This window comes from Crocodylus siamensis, chromosome 12, assembly GCF_052110815.1.
Source record: "Crocodylus siamensis isolate JL-2025a chromosome 12, ASM5211081v1, whole genome shotgun sequence".
Taxonomy (NCBI): domain Eukaryota; kingdom Metazoa; phylum Chordata; order Crocodylia; family Crocodylidae; genus Crocodylus; species Crocodylus siamensis.
This window is the reverse complement of record NC_143406.1, coordinates 25900925-25923778: the sequence shown is the minus strand read 5'-3', so window position 1 is coordinate 25923778 and position 22854 is coordinate 25900925. Positions and strand designations below refer to the sequence as shown.

The 22854-nt window shown below is 47.9% G+C and overlaps 1 protein-coding gene across 2 annotated transcripts in view; it reads right to left on the bottom strand.

The window, feature by feature from the left end:
- The window catches only part of LOC149854818 (ankyrin repeat and fibronectin type-III domain-containing protein 1-like), a 596514-nt gene that overhangs the window by 555787 nt on the left and 17873 nt on the right, over positions 1 to 22854 (bottom strand). Inside the window, exons 1-2 of one of the 2 annotated variants that reach the window (XM_090023527.1) lie at positions 12002 to 12138; positions 11733 to 11868 (exon numbers count right to left, since the gene is read on the bottom strand). The exons of the other annotated variant lie outside the window; for it this stretch is intronic. The gene's annotated coding sequence lies outside the window, so the exon portion shown is untranslated. Of the gene's footprint in view, positions 1 to 11732; positions 11869 to 12001; positions 12139 to 22854 lie in introns of those variants that run through there. 2 annotated transcript variants of the gene reach the window in all.

Sequence of the window (22854 nt, the reverse complement as noted above, 5' to 3'; positions counted from 1 at the left end):
GGATGAGACCAGGATGGGTTTCAACACTGACAAGTGCAAGGTGGTGCACCTGGGGAGGAACAACCAGCACCATACCTACAGGCTGGGGAACTCCCTTCTCATCAGTACAGAGGCAGGAAAGGATCTTGGAGTCATCACTGATGCCAAGATGAACATGGGCCAGCAGTGTAGGGATGCAGTCAGGAAGGCCAACTGCACCTTGTCATGCATCCACACATGCACCTCGAGCAGGTCCAAGGCGGTGATCCTCCCCCTCTATGTGACACTGGTCAGGCCGCAGTTGGAATACTGCGTCCAGTTCTGGGCACCGCACTTCAGGAGGGATGTGGACAACATGAGAGGGTCCAGAGGAGGGCCACTCGCATGATCAGGGGGTAGCAGGGCAGGCCCTATGAGGAGAGGCTAAGGGACCTGAACCCGTTCAGCCTCCACAAGAGAAGGCTGAGGGGGGATCTAGTGGCTGTTTACAAACTAGTCAGGGGGGACCAGCAGGCATTGGGGGAGTCACTGTTCCCCCGAGCACTCCCAGGAGTGACTAGAAATAACGGTCACAAGCTGGCAGAGGGTAGACTTAGGCTAGATATCAGAAGGCACTACTTCAGGGTCAGGGCGGCTAGGATCTGGAACCAACTTCCAAGAGAAGTGGTGCTGGCTCCTACCCTGGAGGTCTTTGAGGAGGAGGCTAGACGAACACTTTGCTGGTATCGTTTGACCCCAGTACTTTTTCCTGCCATGAGAGGGGGTCAGACTTGATGATCTGCTCAGGTCCCTTCTGACCCTACCAACAATGAAACTATGAAACTTCATCCCTGCATGCCTGAACAATGTCTTATAGTCTTCCCTAGTTATCTGTCCGAGCTTCCACTTCTTATAAGCTTCCTTTTTGCGATTTAGTTTACTGAAAGTTCCCTGCTAAGCCAAGCTGGTCTTCTGCCATACTTCCTAGCCTTTCTGCACATCAGGATGGTTTATTCCGGCATTCTCAGTGAGGTTTCTTTGAAGTACAGCCAACTCTCCTGGACTCCTCTTCCCCTCAGACTGGCTTCCCAGAATATCCTGCCCCCGAGTTCCCTGAGCAATTCAAAGTTTGCTTTTCTGAAGTCCAGGGTCCTTACTCTGCTGCTCTCCATCCTTCCTTTCCTCGGGATCCTGAGCTCGATCATCTGTGGTCATTGCTGCTCAAGTTGCCATCCACCACTACATTCCCCACCAATTCTTTCCTGTTTGTGAGCAGCAGGTCAAGAAGAGCATGGACCCTAGTTGATCACTCCAGCACTCGCACCAGGAAGTTGTCCCCAACACTCTCCAAGAACTTCCTGGATTGCCTACCTGTATTGTCCTCCCAGCAGATGTCAGGGTGATTGAAGTCCCCCATGAGAACCAGGGCCTGTGATCAAGAAACTCCCCTAGCAACTTGAAGAAAGCTACATCCACCACATCCTCCTGGTCTGGGGGTTGATAGCAGACCCCCACCACAACATCACCCTTGTGGCTCTCCCCTCTGACCCTATCTATGTTCCTTGCAACAGAAGAATTCACACCCTTATTTTCCAGTTAAAAATGAGTAAAAGCTAAACACTGGCATTTTTCAAAAGGTGCCCTAAGTCAAAAAAGGTTGAGAGCTACTGCTGTAACTACACAGGGCATCAGTTTAGCTGACAATCAATCATTCATAAGCAGATCTCACACTACTTCTAATCACAAACAACACTACTCAGTTGCATATAAATCAGTCTGGCCTGTTCTGTATGTGTGCAGGAGTGGATCCATGGGGAGATGCACCCCCACCTTTGATTCCTGCTCCCCTCAAAGATTAATACCAATTACTAGGCAGTAGCAGCAGCATTTCTATTCAGGCAGCATTTAAGGAGTCAATGGACTTTGTTACCCATTATCCCTTCTATACCTTTCATTCCACATGTTACCAACCCTCTCTCTTAATATTCCACAAATTAAGCTATCTTTTTTTTGCTATTTGCTAGTGGTTGCTGGTAACGAAGCTCCTATTTCACAGCCCTGCAGACTGTTTCTAACTCTAGTCTGGAGGTGTTAACTCAGGTGTGGAAATAACTTTCAGTGAAGCACTGAATGCACTGTCAAGATGTTCAAGGCTAGATTTGTTTTACTAATCTGAAGAGACATACATTTAATTCTGATGATTAGAGGACTGATGAAACAATATCTTTTCATTATTTTTTGCCTAGTCTGTTGTGCTTTTATACATAATAGATAATATAGCATATTAACGTACATTCCAATAAAGTTATTTGTTTTTGCTTTGATCTTAAACTGAGAAATGCAGCTGCAGGTCCCCAACATATTAGTAAAATTTATAGTTCTTTTTAAATGGAAAAAAGTATATATTGTGCTATATGTGATGATGCACCACACTATCTGCGCGCCCCTTTTCAAAATCCTAGATCCACCCATGTATGTGTGCATTGGGAGATGTCAGCCCCCAGCATTTTTACAGCAATAGCTCAGATCTGAGGCCTTAACTAAGTAGGAGACTTGCTTTTCTAGGCACGCACATATGCACACACTGACAAAGCCTCTATCCCAAAGACCTGACAACCTAAAAAATAAAAAGCCCCATAAGACAAATGAGCAAGCAGAGACACAGACAGGAAAATGAGGTAATAAAAGTAAGATGCTTTAGCACTCAGCTAATCAGCTGCAGTAAAATCTTTTACCCTTCAAGATTCTTGATGCCACTTGCTCAAAATTCCTTCTCAGCAACTCTGAATAGAAGCTGCTTTGCTGTAGCAATCTGATACAGTCCCAGAAAGAGCTGCAGCCCTCCACTTTCATCAAAGCAGCAACATGTTGCAGAGAAAAGGGAACTGGTTCACAAGTGGCAGAACCAAAAAAGTAGCCCAAAGGGACTAATCATGCAAACTCCCTTGCATGCCATTAATGCCATATAAATAATAGTGCAGTACGGGCAGTCACTGTTGTGAAGTTTTACAGCCCATAGGGTAATGTGAGTGTACAGTTCTCTCCAGGGCTACTTCTGTTGCTCTAACAAGCAGATGACTCTTATGCCATAGCCACGATGCTATTCCATCAAGCAAGCACTAAATACCTCTAGGAGACATTGCAGCCAGATGCGTTCTGCAGATGAAATGGAATAAGAACAGGGTTTTATGTTACATTTTCTACATTCCAGGGACCCCAGAGCACTTTACAGGGTACTTAGCAGACACTAGCTGTGCAATGACTGTGCAGCTCACAGAGCACTTTGGATATCAGAACTTATTACTAATATCTAGGGAGGAAAAGGAATAAGAAACCAAATAGCAGACAGAATGCATGGAAGGGCAATAAGAGCACTAGGAATTATCAAAAAGAAAGGGGCAGCCATACATAACAATTAGGGCTTTGTTTCGAGCGGTGATTTGATTTGGAGGATATTCAGCCCGATTCAGGGGCCAAATCTCCGAATCTGAATCGAATCAGGGGACCAGTTTAAAGGTCCAAATCGATTCAAAGCTCTCTGAATCTTCAGAAAAGATTCAGAGAGCTTTGATGATTCAGGCATTCCCCAGTAGTTGCAGCAGGGAGCTGCAGCTGACTCTAAGCTGGTAAGCAGGGAGTGGGAAAGAGGGAGCTGGGAGAGGGAACCATGGGGGGGGGGGGGGGGACCCCTGCCAGCCAACCCCAACCTCCATGGCTGCCCCCACTCAGTACTTTAAAACAAAAGCCCTGGTGCTCACCAGGTGCTGCTGGGTGGGGGGGTGATTCCCACTGCATGGGGGGCTCTGTATGAGCCCCCAGATCCCACCCCCCACCACTTACCCAGCCCTCCCACAGATGCCCTGCCCAGGCCAGCTCTGGCCCTTTAAGAAAAAAAATGTGAGAAAAGTCCTGGGACTCACCACTCCTGCAGCAGCCTTGGGGGTCTCGTACAGAGCCCCCCACGTGGTACGGGGCAGTGGAGAATCACCCCCTGCTACCAGGAGTGGTGAGTCTCGGGGAGGTGGGGGGGAGGTCTTCTTAAAGGGTCAGAGCTGGCCCAGGCAGGGCGCCCATGGTGGGGGCATGGGGATTGCCCCCCGCCCAGCAGCACCTGCCAAGTTGGGGGGTTTTTGTTTTTTGGTTTTTTAAACAGTGCCAGAAGCTGAGGCAGGTGGGGGATGGGCCTGGCCTGGCTGATTCGAAAGAATCAAATTGGTACAGTGATTCGAATCACTGAATCCAATCACTGTCCCCCGAACTGGCTGAATCTGAAGTGAATACTAGCTGCTTTGCACAGGCTTAATAAGGATGATCTGCTGTTTCAATAGTTTTCCTGTTCTCTTTTTCAAATGCTTGGAGTCAAGGAGATGCTTCACTGCAATGCCAATACCAGTGCCAGTAAAGGGAGGGCATTCATTTTACTGTGTCCTTTAAAAAAGTTAAACCAAGCAGAACCGAGGGGATGGAAGATGACTGAGTACCAGACTAGGTCAGACAAATAGAGACTAGCTCCTCTAGAGAGAGAGGGGGAAAATCAATTATAGAGGGAAATAATCTGTCAGGGCATCCTCTTAAATTCTACAGCTGAAGCCATTCCTTGCATGGAGAATAGAAGGTGAAGACTTGCAGCTGATTTAGGGCTGATACGCAAGGACCAGCTTTGTGAATACAGCAGAATATTTCAAAGCCATGCCCCAGTGACATTCAGCCCTCATAACCAGCTGTCCTTTGCTTTTGTTCTCAGTTCTTAGATTTCATTTTTCACCAAACTGCTTTTCCAATTGCCACTCTTAAATCTTTCCCCACAAGCTTTCAATAATGACAGTAGTTAATTGCTACCATTTTTATATACACCTAAAACAACCACCTGCAGAAAAATCACAGTCCTTAAATACCATTAATTCCCCTTTCAACTGTGCCATCCTCATCCTACAGATGAATTTCCTGAAGCAGAGTTATTAAACCCAAGGGCTGACAATTCTCTTTCACAAAAACTGATTTCATCGGGCACTAGAAATTGTGCAGGTCATTTAGTTTTGAAACCAGAATTCACAGTTTCAAGGCTTGAAAAATGCAGTTGTAATAGTGACTGACAAATGAGAAGTTGGCACAGGGGAACAAAGAAAACTAACCCATCAATTTTTGCAAAAGTTAACCTTTCATTGAGAAGAAAACATTTCTGACCTTTCTGGTTGAGGATGGAAAATAAACACGTTGGAACAAGAAGAAAATACTACCTGATGCCATTCTGTCTTTGCAGGTCTACATACAATTTTGTTGCTTTTGCTAATACTCCTAGCTTTATCCAGTAGCAAAAATGAAACTCAAAAAGGTTTCATCAGTTCTACCCATGATCCTAGGAATCCTACCAAGCAGCTGTGAAACTGTGAAGAACCACATCCAATTAATGCTGGTACTGCTGTTTGCAAGGCACTGAACAGAAGCCATGGTACCCCTTGGACCTGCTTGGCTTACCCTCTCTCCAACTCCCCTATCAGCCTCTGGCTAAAAGGCAAGGCCTACTCTGTGCATAATCACTGGGCAGTTAAATCCACTTCTCTTGTGAGTCTCAAGTAACTTCATTTTAATAGAGACAGCTGACTGGGACCACTTATGTTACTCCAGGACACTTGTGGTGTCTCACAGAGAAGCAATATGAACCCAGCTCTGAAAGAAGTTCTGATTTAACCCTACTTGGATGTCCAGCATATTTCTGGTGACAAAGCGTACATTCAAGGAGGTGGATTATATGCATAAATTGGATGACGGGGCACAGCTCAGATATATATCCTACCCCAACTCTCCATCTCCCTTGAACTGTTTATGCCCAAGAATTTATATTCTGACTTAATCCTCGACTTAACCTTTGGGGAGAATGGAAAAATTAAACACATTCAGCTGGAGATCAGCTTGTGGAGCAAGAAAACCTTGTCCCTTGAGAAGAGATGTGTCAAAATAGGAGAGAAAATTCTAATATTATAAAAGCCTAAGTCCGTCTGTCTGTCTGTCTGTAATCCTTTATTTGCGCTCTGATTGGCTTACAAACAGCTCCTGCCCTGCTCCCTGGAGGTGGCAGCAACAGAGCAGATGGAAGGTGGGGGGGGGGGCAAGGTCAGCAGGGCTGTTCTTCCGCTTACAGTCTAATCTTAGTACCTGACAAAGTATGCCGTTGCCTACATATGCCTCTCTAAACCAGTTATTCTCTGAAGAATCACCCTGCCCCGATTGCTGCCTAACTTTAAAATAACACAGCAAACTACCTCAGTCTATTGGATGAATATTCTCTTGCACCACTTAAAAGTGAAGACTATTGCAGACCAACTACACTAATGTCCATTCAATAACCTCAACTATAGTATAGCAAATCCATAACTTCAGTGATGTGGCAACATAGACAACTTAGAAAAGAGCAACAGCACTTACACAGATGACGGCAGTGGGCTTCCTCAAAATTAAGCAGTTAAAACCAAAAATAATTTTATTATCAAGTTATATCTCACTGAAAGTACAGAGCAAATAATTAAAATCCTGATTGCCTCCACTCTTCTGCTATGGGGACAGCAGTACTGTTTTCTGTCTATTGGTTTAATTATCCTATAGGAACATTTACAACATTAACAGTTACATGAGTCTTCACCTGAATTAATACTGAAAATGCAACATACTCCTCACTAACATAGAAGTCAGCAGCCATTTTTATTGCCCAGTACCAGGATGCTAGGGCGTCATGCCTGAGGGAACTGTTCATTCCAGGGAAAATGCACAGAAGGTCACATCACTTTCTTCTCAAAGCTACAGTTTCTCCTCAAGATTTGTTAACCTTGTTTAAGCCCTTTGGCCCTTCTCCCTAAATCCCATTTTACCATAGCAGCTTGATGCTGACAGGCAAGTGATATGTTCTCCAGTGCAAAGTGCCCAGCCACATCTAACACAGAAGGTTTCCTGTTTCTAGGAAACATGTGGCTGATCCCTGCTGGCTGTATGAGAAAGATCATGTTTTCTCTCTTTCCTTCTATATGGAGATGATGGAAAATGTCAGTTTCTCATAACTCCAACTAGACACAGACACCTGCACACAAGCTTTTAAAATACATTACCCAAGAATGTTCTTGGCACGAGCCTCTTTGCTGTTATGCACGCAAGTTGGGCAAAAGCCATTGCTAAAAAACCAACTTGAGCTCCATGAGGGGAGGCTAAAGAGAGAGTTCTGATCTAATGACAACACTACCATTGGGGGAAGGCAGGAAGGCTGCTGAGGAAGTTCTATATTTCTCAAACACCATCATTAAAACATTGAAGATTTTCTAGTAGCACTGATTATTGTTATTCTAGTAACAATAATCTTTAGGCAGAGAAACAGAGGTCAATATAACTAAGGAACATCCAGGCTTAAAGGCAGCATTCCTAACCTTCACTGATCATTTCTAGGGTTACTAGTTCTAAAGAAGTAAAAATATTTACAATACTGACTGCGAACAAGAGAGAGAAATAATTCTTTCCTTACTTAAATGCACTAACTCAAGAGCAGGAGAAAGTTCAAGGCGGAGTGGGGAAAATACAGCTGGATCCAGCCCACGGGGCCCCTAAAAAAATTTAGAAAATGAATATTTATCTGCCCCAGCTGTCTGTCAAAGACCACAGCAGTAAGGAGCAGTAGGACCCAGGGGAAGCTGTTCAGCCTTCACAAGAGAAGGCTGAGAAGGGATCTGTTGGCCATCTATAAACTTACCAAGGGGGACCAGCGGGGAACAGGAAAGACCCTGTTCCCCCAGGGAACTACCAGGAGTAACTAGGAATAATGGCCATAAGTTGACTGAGAGTAGGTTCAGGCTCAACATCAGGAAGCACTACTTCAGTCAGGGCGGTTGGGATCTGGAGCCAACTTCCAAGGGGTCTTCAAAAGGAGGCTAGACAATCACCTAGCCGGGCTGTTTGACCCCAGCATCCTTTCCTGCCCATGGCAGGGGGTCAGACTTGATGATTTGCTCAGGTCCCTTCCGACCCTACCAACTATGAAACTATGAAGTCCCAGCAGGCTCCTACCATAACCCCACCTGCCCAGCCCCGCCAGAAACCCCTGGCTAGCAGGGGCTTCTGGCCTGGGACCGTGAGGCTGTTTGCACCTCCCTGCCCCAAGCAGGAAATACAGGTAAGAAGGGGGTGAGGGGCGAGCAGGAAGGTGGGGAAAGTGGCAGCAGGGGGAGTGGAAGCGGGTGGGTGTGCAGGAGTGCGGGGCCAACACTGGTAGAAGCATGGGGCATGGGCTGGCAGGGGTCTGTGAAGCCAGGCTGCACTGTGCCAGTTGGAAGAGAGGGGAGCTGGCCTGGCTCTGTAGCACCCCAGCTAGTTGGGACCTGCGCTCATGCCACCCGCTCTGGGCCCTGCTGGCACTGGCCCCAGAACACCAACGCAGGTCCTGTGCTCCCACCTGGCTGCCACGTGCCTGCTCGCTCCCAGCCCTGCGGCACAGGTAGAGACAACGGTAAGCAGCCCCGACTCCGTGCGCCCCACACTCACCTGTCTGGGCTGAGCAGTGGTGGTGACAGTGAGCAAGCTGCTGCTCAGCGTAGGGAAAAAGTGGCCCCTGCCCCTCCCCCTGCCGGCACCCTCTGCAGCAGTTGCCCAGAGCCCACACAGGGCTGTCCTGCCTCTATGCCATGTCCCTGCTGCCCATGGGGCAGTGGCAACAGAGAATGGACACAGGCAGCCTCGTGTGCGCTCCACCAGTGGCGGGAGGGAGAGCAGCCACTTTTCCCCCACCCCAGCAGCACTTCATGTCCCACTGCCGCCAGGCCCATTGGGCGAGCCTGGAGCCACCACATGGTTCAGGATGGCAGCGGCAGTGACGAACAAACCGCAGCTGAGTACGGAAGAAAAGCACCTCCCCTTCTGCTGTCGCTGGGCAGCCTGCCAGAGCCTGCTCTGCGCTAGGTTCCATTATAGCTCCTTTGCCGCTGCCTCTATGCTGTCCAGCGTGGCAGCAGTGGTCGTGTACAGCAGCCGCGCTGGGCAGCACAGAGCCAGCGGCAAAGGAGCCACAGCAGAGTCTAGCGTGGTGTGGGCTCCCCCAGCAAACACTGCCCAGCAGTGGCAAGGAGGTGGGGGTTGCTTTAATCCACCCCAGCAGCAGTTCATGCCCCACTCCAGCTCAGCCCAACGGGCAAGCCAGGAGCCAGTGTAGGGCCCAGGCTGGCAGTGACAGCGAGGAACAAACTGCAGCTGAGCATGGGGGAAAAGCAGCTCCTCCCCCTCCTGCCGCCAGCGCTCCCTGGGGCATCTGCTTGAAGCCTACACGGGGCTGCCTGTGCCTGCTCTCCATTGCCACCGCTGTCTCATGGGTGGCGGGGATACAGAGGTGAGGCAGGACAGCCCCAGGTGGGCTCTGAGTGGCTGCCGCAGGGAGCAGTGGGAGAGGGACTGGCTGCTTTTCCCCCCCCTGCACTGAGCAACAACTTGTTTCCCACTGCTGCTGCTGCGCAGCCCAGATGGGCATGTGGGGTCAGGGCTGCATGCAGTCATCCCCGCCTGTGCCACAAGTCTGGGGCGGGGGGGCGCTGGGAGTTAGCTGGTGCGCGACAGCCAGACAGAAGCCATGGCTTCCACCACTGGTAGTTATGTGCAGGCAGCGAGGCAGCCTCGAGAGGGAGGCAGCTGGATCTGTGTGCCCCATCCTATGCTCACTGGCATGCCTAAGCCTGGTAAGGTGCTGCCTGTGCACTGGGGCCCGCACCAGGTCAGGCAGGACTCTCCACCCCACCTACAGCTGGGAGTAGGGGGATGTGGGCAGGGAAATGCTGCTTGCTCCTAGGAAAGACAGCAGAGCCCCTTCTTCCTGAGCAGCCCCAACTGGGTCCCCCTAGGCCACAGCCTGTGCAGCCCCCTCCCCTCCAGGGTCCCCCAGTATCCCAACCCCATCCAATCCTTGCAACCCCCCCCAATTAAATGTAAACATGCAAACTGTAAAATTTACAGATTTAAATTTAATTTACAAGTCCACAGTATAAAAAGGTTGGGAACCGCTGCCATAGACCCTTGCCAGCCCCTGCGGTCCTGCATGCCTGCTCACTTCCACTCCCACCCCCCCCAACGTCACTATCCCCACTTTCCTGCCCACCTGCCAGCTGCTCTGCACCCCATGGCTCCCATACCTCCAATACCATACCCACACATGCATCCCCACAAACCCCTATACCCACCCACCCACAACTCCCCACAAACCCTACACAATATACAAGTAAGACTGCATTTTGAGCTTTTATGCAATCACTTCTACATATATAGCACAAACACACACAAATCAGATCAAAAATATATTTTAAATTAAAATATATGATTATGGGTATTTGATTTTTAGTATATAAATTCCCCCCCAGGTAGCAAATCCCCTTCCCCAAAAGAATACTTCCAGAGGCAAGGGGAGGGATTTCTGGTGGCAGAGGTCAGAGGTTAAAGGGGCGGGATTTCTGGTCCCAAGATGGTGACCAGGGGCACAGCATCTGCCAAGGGGTGGGGTAACTCATGCGGCCCTCAACAGCTTGCTAAAACTTGGTAAGTGGCCCTCCACCCAAAATAATTGCCTGCCCCTGGTTTAAAGAGAAGTCTAGGAAGGGGAGAAAAAAAGGATAAGAAATTCCTTGCTGCTATGATACAATCTCTCTAGAACTTGTTTCATGCCAGATACAGCAAAAGAGAACAAAAATATAAGCCACCCCTATGACTTGAAGCATGAGGTGCAAACTGATTGACTGTTGCTTTGGACCTCTATTCAACAAGGTATTTTAAGCATATACCTAGCTTCTAGTACCAACTCCAAGACACTCCCTCTGGTATGTCTTGAGCCTTGCTGAGACCCTGCCCCTCCCTCTGCCCACTTTAAAAGGAAGTATAAAGATGCTCTTGCTTAAATCAAGGCAAGGCCTCTTTCAAACAATGGGAAGGTATCTCTGCTGTTTCAATGCCACTTAAGAACTTACCCTGACCCTCTCTTAGATGGATTATTTTTTGCATCTATCTGATTTTTTTTAAGCCTTTAAGGAACCAGATAAAGCTGAAGGCTGTAATGCCCTAGATATAAGGTGCACTGACTCTTTACCACTTTGGAATCCGCAATTCTCTCCTCAAAAGCACCCTGAATAAAAAGGAATGTCACAGGCAACCACAGGAATGAAAGCCTGCCCAGTGAAAGCAAACACTAACTCCAGAGATGTTTCCTCAGCAAACCTTGCATTCTCTAAGAAAATCCCTTAAAAAAATTAAGCCCCAGTAACAGAATTAACCTGTCAGATGAATTAAACCCCCCAGCGTGCTAAACAATGCCTTGCAGTTATTAACAGACCTGTTGAATATATCATTCAAAGGAGCAAAATCTACCACCAAACTAATTTAGCTATATAGACAATGAAACCTTTCTTAAAACTAAAGACCTCAAAAGAAGAAAGCTGTTAGAGCACAGTGTGCCCCGTGAGCTCTGCTTTCTTACCCCGCTCTGACAACTGGAGGAGAGACTCTTAAGGCAGATTCTTTCCATGCAAAAAGGCTGAAATTGACCAGCAAAACAGCATTACAAGAGCATTAAGTAATCCCACCCCTGCAGTTAATGTTTTGCTATCCAATTAGCTACTTACTCCAAGTGGAAGAGGAAAAAAGACAGTGCGGAAGCCAGCAGCTATTTTGCAAAGCACGGACTATTGCAGGGAGTGCACTGGGATGGACCGGGGGGCAGAACTCAAAGAAAAAACTAAATGGCAGAGAAAGGAAACACGGAGTTACCGTACCATGACCAGAGGAATCTGCCTTTGGCTGGAGCAGCTGGGCAGCCACATGAGCACTTCAGGTGCAGACCCACTAGGAAATGCCACCCTGCTCTCCTTTCCAGCTTTGCTGTGGCAGGCGTGTGCGATCCTCCCTCCTCTTCGGGAGGAAAAAAAAAAAAAAAAAAAAGAGGCAGCGACAGTTAAAACTAAATAAATAAATAAATAACCGAGCGCTTTAAAGCAGTGCCCATGTCTCCCTCCCTCCCTGCCTGCTCTAGCGCCTGGCTCACTTGCTCCGCCGCTTCCCGGCCGGGATGTTCCCGCTGCCGAGCTGGGCGGGAAGGCAGGAAACTGGCGACGGCACCCTGCGCACAGGGAACGGGGCAGCTGCCGGGCCGGGCCCGTCCCCGCGGGCTCTACACGCCGCTTCCCCGCGCAGACTGGAGGAGGTGCCGGCGCTGGGCTCGCCCGCATCAGGGGGCAGGCGCTGCCCCGGCCGGCGCGGGGGGCGGCGCGGGCTCCATCCCTCGGCTCGCGGCTCTCCCGGCCCTGGCCCTGGCCCGGCAGGGAAGGGCGAGGGTCGCACAGGAGTGGGGATCCTGGGCCCAGGTTGCCCCCAGCCAGGGCAAAGTCGGCAGGTCAGAGAAGGGCATGCGAGCAGGCCTCGCCCTGAGGGGTCTCACTCAAGCCAGCCGGGGAGAAGAGCGGCTGCCCGGCCGCCTGCCTCCCGTGAAGGGAACCCTGTAAGGCGGCTTCTCCCGTCACCCGGGTGCCAGCGGTTTAAGTTCAGCGGGCACATGGCAGAGCACTTAGACCAGCTGCTCAACCTGTTTGGACTCAAGGCACCAGAGGATATGGCGGGAGGCGCCTCTAGAAAATGCCAGCTCTTGGTTTTCATTGTTGTTGGACTCCAGAAACACTAGAGCAGTTCTTCTGATGCAGAGAACTCCTCAGGGCAGGGCAGGGCAGGATGTTTTTAGCACTGTGAATTTCTATGTGGGAACCCTGGATTTATCTGGTCAATCATGCTGGCACACTTAGTGCTAAATATTTTGCAGCACTCTTCCCTCCGTCCTCCTTGAAAGGATCTCCAGGCACCCCAGGGTGCCACAGCCCCCTGGTTGGGAATAGACTGAGGAAACAGCACTGTTAAACTAACAGCTTTCCCACATTGCACAAAGGGAGTAACCTTAGTTACACCAGTAAATGTTACCATATTATGCACAAAATCAGATGTATTTACAAGCAAAATAGGACCCACAGTATATTAAACAGCATAACTAGCAATCTAGAACATCTGCCGCATGCAGTGTAGGCTGCTGAGTGAGAACCTTCCTTTTTGCATTTCCTGACTGAGTGTTTACAGTTGTAACCTCTACGGCAGCTTTTGTGAAAAAAGCAAAACAACAGAGAAGCCCAAAGTTAAATGTCCCTTTGAAATAATGCAAAAATACTATGCTAAGAAATCCACGAGGGTTGATTTTCTGTTCCATTCGTCTATAGGCAAAAAATGCATGCACCCAACCCATGTAGTATTGTACACACATGCAAGACCTCAAATTTACATTTAATCAGGAAGTACGTCACTACACAGCCCTGTGGTTTTAACAGATCTTGGAATCCTAACACCCCACTAACCTGCTGCAAGATCAAAGGGCTACAGTTTTTCCATTCTGCTATAAGCTCTTCTCAGGACAGAGGTGGCCCTTCCCCTCTGTTCTCCATTTATCTTTCAACCCACCCCAGTCCAGGCCCTACCAGACAGCACTGAACCACCTGTATTTGCTCACTGGCAAGCAGCTGCAGTTTTCCCTGACCAGCTGTAGCTGCTAACCACATGCCATCTAACTGTACCTCACAGTACCTCCTGCTTCCCCAAGTCCTGCTGGACCCCAAACCACACCAGTCCTGTACCCCGCTCCTAAAGAACACATGTTTCCATTTATCCCAACACTGGATTTCCCCCAAGAATTTCTACCCAGCTTCCACAAATTCCCCTCTACACATACAAAATATTCTGAGAAACAATGAAAGGCTGAGGAGGCCCACATAGCTCGGACATAATTAATGCTCTGCAGCACTACTGAAATGTTGCTGTACCCTTTCCCCTGAGTGCCACTTTAATAAGATACCATGACTATCTCTTCTTCCTCAGTCATAGTATATATAAGATGCTGTATCTACCCACTTCTCATCAGTGAAATTAAATAATGTGCAAATCTCTGCCCCATTGACAAAAGATGGGAAGCTAATATTTGCTCTTGGTTTTCCTGGTAAATCCACAAACTTACTTTGTGCTTATGCTGGTATAAAATGAAACCAGAATCAGGACTGTTGCATACAGCTTCTTCCTGGAATACAGAGGACTGTTCCTGACATCTGTTGTGCTTCAGCCTGCTTCAAAGGATCCCCTGCTCCTCCTGCAGGCTATCTCAAAGGAGTTCCCATTTAGGCAACTCTGTTCCCCTTATCTGTATATAATATATCTGAAGAGAAGTCCCAGGAAGTGATTTTGGGTTGGAAACTGATGAAGGATATCATTCTGGAAGCTCTAAGAAGATTACTAAGGGTCTGAGGCTTCTAACATTCAGAAGGATACTGGGGAAGTAAGACCACTGAGATTCCCACTTCATTCACCCTCACCTGCAGAGCCAGAGCACACTCAGCTCAAAGTCCAAAATTGTAATAAAGCTCAAACACTGACAATCTGCTAATAAATCTGTTTTACTTCCAATCTGAGGGCTTTTTATATTATTTCCCTTTGCTAGTAATTTAACAAGTAATATGCCTAACATCCAACTTAAACCCATGATTAGGATTCTCATGATCTACGTAGATACTCAGAAACAATTCAAGATAAAAAAAGTACAGCATAAATCAGGGTATCCTGCTAAATCCTGCAATAGGATGGAGCAGGATACTGCAGGACTGAGAGGACATTTTTAGGACTCAATGGGTGGAGGGCACAGTCCACCAGCCCCTTCCCACTTGGTAAAATACAAATGCACAAATATACATGCAAAGAGACGAGTATATGATTCATCAGAGGAAAATAGTACACCAGGATTATAAAGGGATGTCTGTATAAAGTTATGGCAGAGAAAGCTGCTTCTGAGAAATATACATTTAAAAAAAAATCCAGAACAGAACCATATCTGGCAGCTGAGTGATAGCATGCATTGAGCTCTACAGCCAAAATGCATGAGGCATGATTAGAATACACCACAAAAACCTCTCTCTCTCTCTCTCTTTCTCCTGACCAACAGCACCCTTGATCAAAGGCACCAGATACAAAAAGGGACATATCTGAAAGTCCAGCACCTGAGGGTCATTGGCAATGTGTAGGGGGTGCATGCGGATGCACGTGCACCCCAGGATTGGTGATGTACCCCTTGCGACTGTCTGCTGCTGGCAGTGCCTACAGGTGGTTGCCATCCCCCTTGCCCTCAGTGTCGACACTACCGGCAGTGTCTGTGGGTGGTCACCAACCCTGCCCCCCCAACACCGCCACAGCTGCTTGCCACTGCCATGCTACTCAACGCTGCCACCACCACCAGCCTCTGGGAGCATACGTCAATCATGCTGGGGTTACAGTGGACAATAAGCTGAATATGAGTCAGTGTGCCCCTGTTGCCAAAAAGACTAACGGCATACTAGGCTGTATTAGGAGTGCTGCCAGTAGATTGAAGGACATGATTATTCCCTTCTATTCAGCACTGGTGAGGCCACATGTGGAGTACTGTGTTCAGTTTTGGACCCCTCACTACAGAAAAGATGTGGACAGATTGAAGAAAGTCCAGCAAAGGGCAACAAAAATGGTTTGGGGGCTGAGGCACATGACTTATGAGCAGAGGCTGAGGGAACTGGGCTTATTTACTCTGCAGAAGAAGACTGAGAGGGGATTTGATAGCAGCCTTCAACCACCTGAAGGGGTGTGACGTATAGGGAAGACACAGTGGGGCACATGCCCTCCCCCCTCGCTGGCCAGAAAAAGGGAGGTAACGGCTGGTGTCCCCTCTGAGAATGTGGGGCCGCCAAGAGAAGAGTCGGCGGCACTTCTGGGTTTGCTGCTGGCACTTCCACTGGAGGCGGTAATTGGCCACTGGGAGACCTGCCCCCACCCTGATCGGCGATCTGCCCTCCCAGGACCAGAAGGCATGAGTCACCAATGGGAGCTAAACTTCTCCGTGGTGGCAAATGACAGAACAAGGAGCAATGAGCTCAAGTTGCAGTGCAGGAAGTTTAGGTTAGATATTTAGAAGAACTTTCTCACTAGAAGGGTAGTAAAACACTGGAATAGGTTACCTCCAGAAAGGTGGTGGAATGTCCATCCTTGGAGGTTTTTAAGACCCAGCTAGACAAAGCTTGGCTGGGATGATCTAGGTGGGGATGGTGCTGCTTTGAGCCGGGGTTAAACTAGATCAGTGGTCTCCAAAGTGGAGTGTCCGCACCCCAGGGGGTGTGCAAGACGATCCACTGGATTGCGGGAAGAAAATATTAGAGCTTCTATTTAGATATATATTTATATAAATATACATATATTGGGGGTGCGTGCTCAAGAATGTTTTACTGATAGGGGTGCGCGAATATAAATATACATAGATTAGGGGTGCGTGCTCAAAAATTTTTTACTGATAGGAGTGCGCGATCAAAAAAGTTTGGAGACCACTGGACTAGATGACCTCCTGAGGTCCCTTCCAACCCTAGTTTTCTAAGATTCCATGATTGGGTGGAAATCCCTCACCTATATAGGCTGTGGCTGAGTGGACTTAACAGTGCTGTTAGATTTCAGACCTGATGCTAAATACATATTACTGTACTTAGCCCCTAAGTCAGGAAAGCATTAATATGAACTTAACTTTAAGAAAGTGCTTAATTTCCATGTAATTTAAAGTTAATATATGCTTCAGAACTTTGCTGAATAGGGATGCTTCCTGAATAGGGATGCTTCCCAGGATCCAAAGCACTTTGCAAGCTTTGACTGGTTAAATTTCACAACACTTCTTTCTAGAATTCAGCTGCCCATGTTACAAATGGGCAACCTGAGGCATGTAGTAATTCATGTGGTTTGCTCATGGTCACAGGATTCAGTGCCAGACCCAGGAATAGAACCTAGCTGACCTTGCTCCTAGTCTCAAGTCCTGACCACTAAGTCATACTCCTCCTTTTCCTTTCCCCTCAACCACAGCCACATCAAACAAGGTCAGATGCTTCTTAAAACACGTTCATGGAAACCTGTGATTCCTGCTACAATTCTTAACTTAGCAGAAACAACAAGATTATTTTTCCTTTCCCATCACAGCTGGAAATGACAAGAGTGGATCTGAAGGTGCTGACTGTCTGATATTGTAAAGTCATCTTTGCCAAAAACATAACTGTCACCACAGAATGACAGCAGACATCCCAATAGCTTCAAGTTCCTATACATACATTTCCTATGCTGGACCTTTCTGTTATCCAATAACTCCAATATCCCCTTGAACAGACAGAGCGGTCCCAAGCTTGTCCCCTATACATATGCCTCCACACCAAAACAAAAGTCAGTGTAGCTATTAGTCTACATGGCACAGGGCTGATATATCTGGAATTCTGTACATCAGGACTGAGGTGTATCTGCAGAACTGTAAGGGAATAAACAGGACTAAAATAGTGACAGTCTGTAGATCAGGTTTCAGATACCCTGTCCCACCTGTATACAGCCCACGACAACAATAACAAAGGAATGGCCTGGCTTAGAATGGAGCAAAGCTATCTGGTGTATCTTAGGAACACCAAAGGGACACTGAGCTCAGCACTGAGGGCTCTTAGCAGTGCTTCCTTGGGTTTTATTGACTTGGGGCAGTCATGCCTTGCAGAAGAATGTCAGAGAATGCAGACATATGCTTTGTGCAGTCTCAGCAATGACCAAAGAAACAGAGGTAGCATTACTTACTCTCATGCAAATCTGATTCCTTTTTTATCAGCAGGTGTCAGGCTTTGCATAGTTTACTATTCTGGCTTCACAAATAGGAAGGGGCTGCTGAAGACACAGTGGTGGCCCAATTCAGATATCATCTGCATTCACTCCCACCATACTACTGTTCTTGCTTTAGATACTTTCTTCACACAACAATAAAACAGCTTTCTACCTCTCTGTAGGCCATTCTAACTCAGCTGTAAAAGCATCGTCAATGAAAAAAAAAGAACAGTGATTAATGCCCACAGTCTCCTTCCTAGATCCCGCTGAGCTCATAACCAGAAATTATTCTATCCTGGAATGACAGCCCCACGAAAACAGCAGCAACAGTGTGTCAAAGTCTGAAAATGTTTTAGGGTTGAGAAACCAAGCTCTGCTTAAATCGTGAATGCGGATGAACAAGGAAAAACCATACCAATTTATTCAAATGCTGAAAGCATATGGCTCAATCTTGCCTTGCCTAGCACCACAGTGGAAAACAAAGATTTAACCAGATGAGTTTGTTGCCACAGGGATCCTGCTAGCTCATGGAAGTTGAAGGCACTGTAACTGGGCAGACATAGCTCTTCCAATGAGCTTGAGAAATGTGTGTAACCACTCTCTACCAGAAAGGGTTTGGTGCTGATGGACAGCTTATACCTAAACTGATTTGAAGGACTGGCTATACTCCCTAATTTGCAGAGCTCAAACCAATCCCACTTCCCAGCATTCATCTGTAACAAGGAGGGATCTTGTCCCACTGCTTGAGCAGTAGCTAGAGGTGCCCTAAGCCAGGCAATTCTTTACACTGAGTCACCAACAGGTTTAGAGAAAGATATTCTCAAGCATGCCCACCTCCCCACTCCTGCTCACATGCATCAAACCCAAAAAGGTAGCAGTAAAGCCACATCTGCAGCATCCTTTGTGGTAAAGTGTTTCCAAATATGTTTAACAGCAACCATGAAGATTGATTCAAGAGTGGCCTCACCACCACATTTCCAGGCTTAGAACATGAGCTCTGAGCAGCTGCCGTCAGTCATGGAGGCCAGGCTGCTAGTGCAGCAGGTAGTGGAGAAGCTTCAAGCCCTGCTGCAAGCAGCCCAGGTTCTGTGGCAGGTAGCAGCACCACCACCTTGGAACTGGTGCCAGGGCCCCAGACCCAGGTGCAGCTGTTTGCAGTCTCCCAGCTGCCTGGTGCACCTGCCCAGAGCTCAGGCCAGCTGTGGCAGGCAGCCAGGAGGCTTCAAACAGTTGCACTGGGTTCCAGAGCTTCTGCTAGGCCCCATTGTCACAGCAGCTCCATGCAAGCCTTGGGGCAGACTGCAGGGGAGAAGCTAGGGTTGCACTGCCCTGGCCCTCTCCCAGATGTGTGCCCCAAGGTGTGAATGCAGTCGCTGCCACCATGAAGCCTGGATGGGGCTTTGGAGCCTGATGCATCTGTTTGCAGCTTCCTGGCTGCCTGCTACAGCTGGCCGGGGCTCTGGGCAGCTGCAGCAGGCAAGCTGGAAATAGCTGTACTTGGGTCCAGAGCCCTGTCAGTGGCTCCGTGGTGGCTGCACATGTGCTTCATGGCACTCAGCAGGGAAGGGGCCAGGGGAGTGCAGCCCCAGCTCCTCGCTTGCCATCCTCCCAGAGGTGCACACGTGCCCGCCAGCAGCAAGGACCAGACCCCTCACGGCTCCTCTGCCATCTGCCTCTGGCATGCCGAAGTCAAGGCACAGGTTTGGGTTGGGATGTTTTTGACACTCCAGGCAAAAAATGTTGCTGATCCCTGCTGTAGATGTTTGTGCCATAATAACCCAATGGGCACCAATGAGCCCCAGTGTTCCTAATCTCATCTGAGAATCCAAATACTGAATGGACTGTGGATCACTTCTATAATTAGAATTAAGGTATCACATTGCATGGGAGAGAGATGCACCAGAACTGTCTCTGTTGGGGATAAATACAGAACAGAAAACATGCAGGAGTTCAGTCTCTGGGGTTAAGCTAGTGTCTTTCATCATCATTCATTAAAAAGATAATTGCCCCAAGAATTTTCTTCCCACTAAAGTAGAATCTGGTCTCTTTCATACTGAAAACATTCCGACGGGCTTTCCTGGCCTATGACACCGAGTCACACCCTGCTAGAGAATCCATCCAGGGATAACAAGTAAAATAAACCCAAGCCTAGAAAACATCCCCTTGGATCAGTGCAGCCTCTGACAGAAGATGCTTGTCAACAGTAGGTGCTGGCAGGGTTAGCAAACCTCATGTGCCCCACCCACCAGGATTATCAGTAGCATTATACCCTATGGAGCATGGCTGGAGAGTTCCCTGCTTTCTGTACAGCCAAGATGGTCCTCCAATCCACACTGGATGTGGAGCAAATCCCCCAGCAAGGTCACAATTGTCAATGCCATCCAAGAAAACTTTTTGCTACAGCTATTTATATCCCTGAATCTTAAAAGTCTTTTAGCTACTTTGGCACATGCTGTCCTTGATTTTAAATGATGGTCTGATTTCTCTGGCACTGATCTGAAGTTGGTTGTGGGGGAGGCACAGAAGGGCAGACAATGCAAGGGCAATTTGCTTGATGTGAAAGGAAATCCTGTCATGAACCAGCATGGCTATATGCATAAGTTCAGAGATGCAGGACCTATTTTAAGACAATTAGTGCATGTACAGTACTATTTAACATACCTTAAACACAGGTTCTATTGATCTCAGCCTTAGATTGTAGCCCAGATGATGACAATAGCTCATCCCAACAGATACACCTAGTCAGCTTCCATTGACAGCCACTGGGCAATCTGTGCTACTCTTTAGTGACTGCACCTTCATTATAAGGGTATTCCAAGCCCTAACCCATCCCAACATAAATGACTGCATATCGTTTGAGGTGTAACTATAAAACCACCCTTTGTATTTTCCCCATTACCAACACTTTCAATTCCAGCACTCCAGGACTAGTAAAGTGACACAGTGCTTAATTAAGATAGATCTAACAAGCCAACATACATGACACATCAGCTTAATTTTATTTGTTTTAAATGTACCGATCAAAGAGCTGACATGGCAATCCTACGGCTACGCCTTCTGTTTTGATGTGAGGTTTTAATTAACAGCATTTAAAAAAAATCAATATAGTTTTGATGAAAGATGCCAGTTCTGACAGCTTTGGAGAATTAATCTCTCTGCTCATCAAGATAACAGAGAGAGTATAAGCCCTGTATTACAGCCCTGATGGGACCACCCGTAAGAGCTGGGAAAGGATCTTAGTTCACTTCCCAGGGTCATTCATTTCTAGATTCCTTGTTAGATTACTAACAACAGTACCAGTCGCAGGAATGCCTTTTCTGCTTTTTAACACAGTGCCAGCTTGGAGAGTAGGTGGCATGGCAGTAACAAGGGCTGGAGAAAGCAGTTGAGGGGCAGGGGTGAAGGCTGTTTTTGTTACAGAGCTGAAAAGACTGGAGATGATACATTTGCCTTGTTATGGTGAGTAAGAATTTAAAACTGGACAGTTCAGTGGAAGCTATGACTCTGGGATGGTCTGCTACTGGGGAGCATTCAATGCAATGAGTAAACACCAGTATCTTTGTTCTATCAATGATATTTATCTATCGTAAAAATGGCAACTGGTTTTGCATCAGTGCGGACGCTAAACACAAAGAATATACCAAGAATGCTCCACGCTTGTCAACAGTCCCTTGAAAGCTACACAGAAAGACTGATCACCTCGCAATGGACTAGTCTGGGTCTTGTCAGGACCAATATGTGAGTGGATCAACATTCGATGTTACCATAACACTTATATTCACAATGCTGAATGCAGCAGTCACACATCCTCACCATCCCTTTTCTCCAAATTCTAATGCTGAAGAGAAAGCAGGCTGTGACTGGGAAAAGGGAGAGGCAACAGAGGAGAAGAACATGTCCTCATCTCAGCTGAAGGCACATTATAGTACTGGAGTCACAAGTCTGATTGAGTTCCCATCCTGGGCACCAGACTGTTCTCTAGAACCCAGCCCAACTGAATCGTCCTGGGTGCTTTAAACCCACAAAGCCAAGACAGAGTTCAGGCACTAATGCTGTCCTTGGTCTGCAAGTGCAGACCATACGTCAAGCCCTTTACCTGAGGGTTGGCACCTGTGGGCTGAGCCAAAATTCTAAAGGACTAGCACAGACTATATGACAGAGGACTGTTAAATGGTGATAGTTCTCTATTTAAATACAGTTATCCTAGACAATGAGCTAGCTCCTACCAAGAGGAACTGGTTTGTCAGGGAAGTTGCCATGGTGAGGAAGTCACCAGTCAGGGTTCTGTGATCTGCTGATGGGCCTTATCTGCTGAAAGGATAAAAGCTGAGAGAAACTTGGGGGGGGCATTTTCTGCCACTCAAGGTGAAGAGAGTTGCACTGTGAGCTGATGAGTCAGAGTAAACCAGGGGTTGCAAAATACAGCCCACAGGCCAGATATGATCCACCAGGCCATTCAATCTGGCCTGCAGGGTGCCTCTAAAATTTAGAAAATTATTACCTGCTGGTGGCTGCCTGTCTAAAAGCCAACAAGGAGGCAGTGGTAGGAGAAGGCGGTGGCAGGACCCAGCGGTGGTAGGGACCCAATGGCAGCAGCAGCAAGGCCTGCCTGGCCCCAACCCAGCCCCCACCCCTACTCCCAACGAGAAGCTTCTGCCTAGCAGAGGGTTTTGGCCTGGTGACCATGGGGCTGTTCCCCTGCACTCCCTCCATCCAAGAATGGAAACTCAGACAAGAACAGGTAGAGGGAGGTAGAGAAGGATTACTGGTGCACTGGGAGCCAGCCTCGCCTGGCCAGCACCATGCAGCTCCTGGCTGCATGACCAGGACTACATGGCTCTATACCCACCCACACATACCCACACCCCTTCACAAACCCCATAACCCACAAATCTACCCCCCATAAACCCACACCCACCTACCTGTGGCCCCCACAAACCCCACATACTTCCACACCCTCCCCCATATACACACATACCCACGCACACACAGCCCCCCACAAATCCTATGCCCACCCACACATACCCTGAACACCCCTCCCACAATATATACATGTAAGACTTCATTTTAAGCTATTATAGAATCACCTCTATGTACACTATGCACACACATATAAATAAGGGCAAAAATATTTTTGAAATCGAATTAATGTATATTGTAGTAGATGTTTGATTTTTAGACTATAAT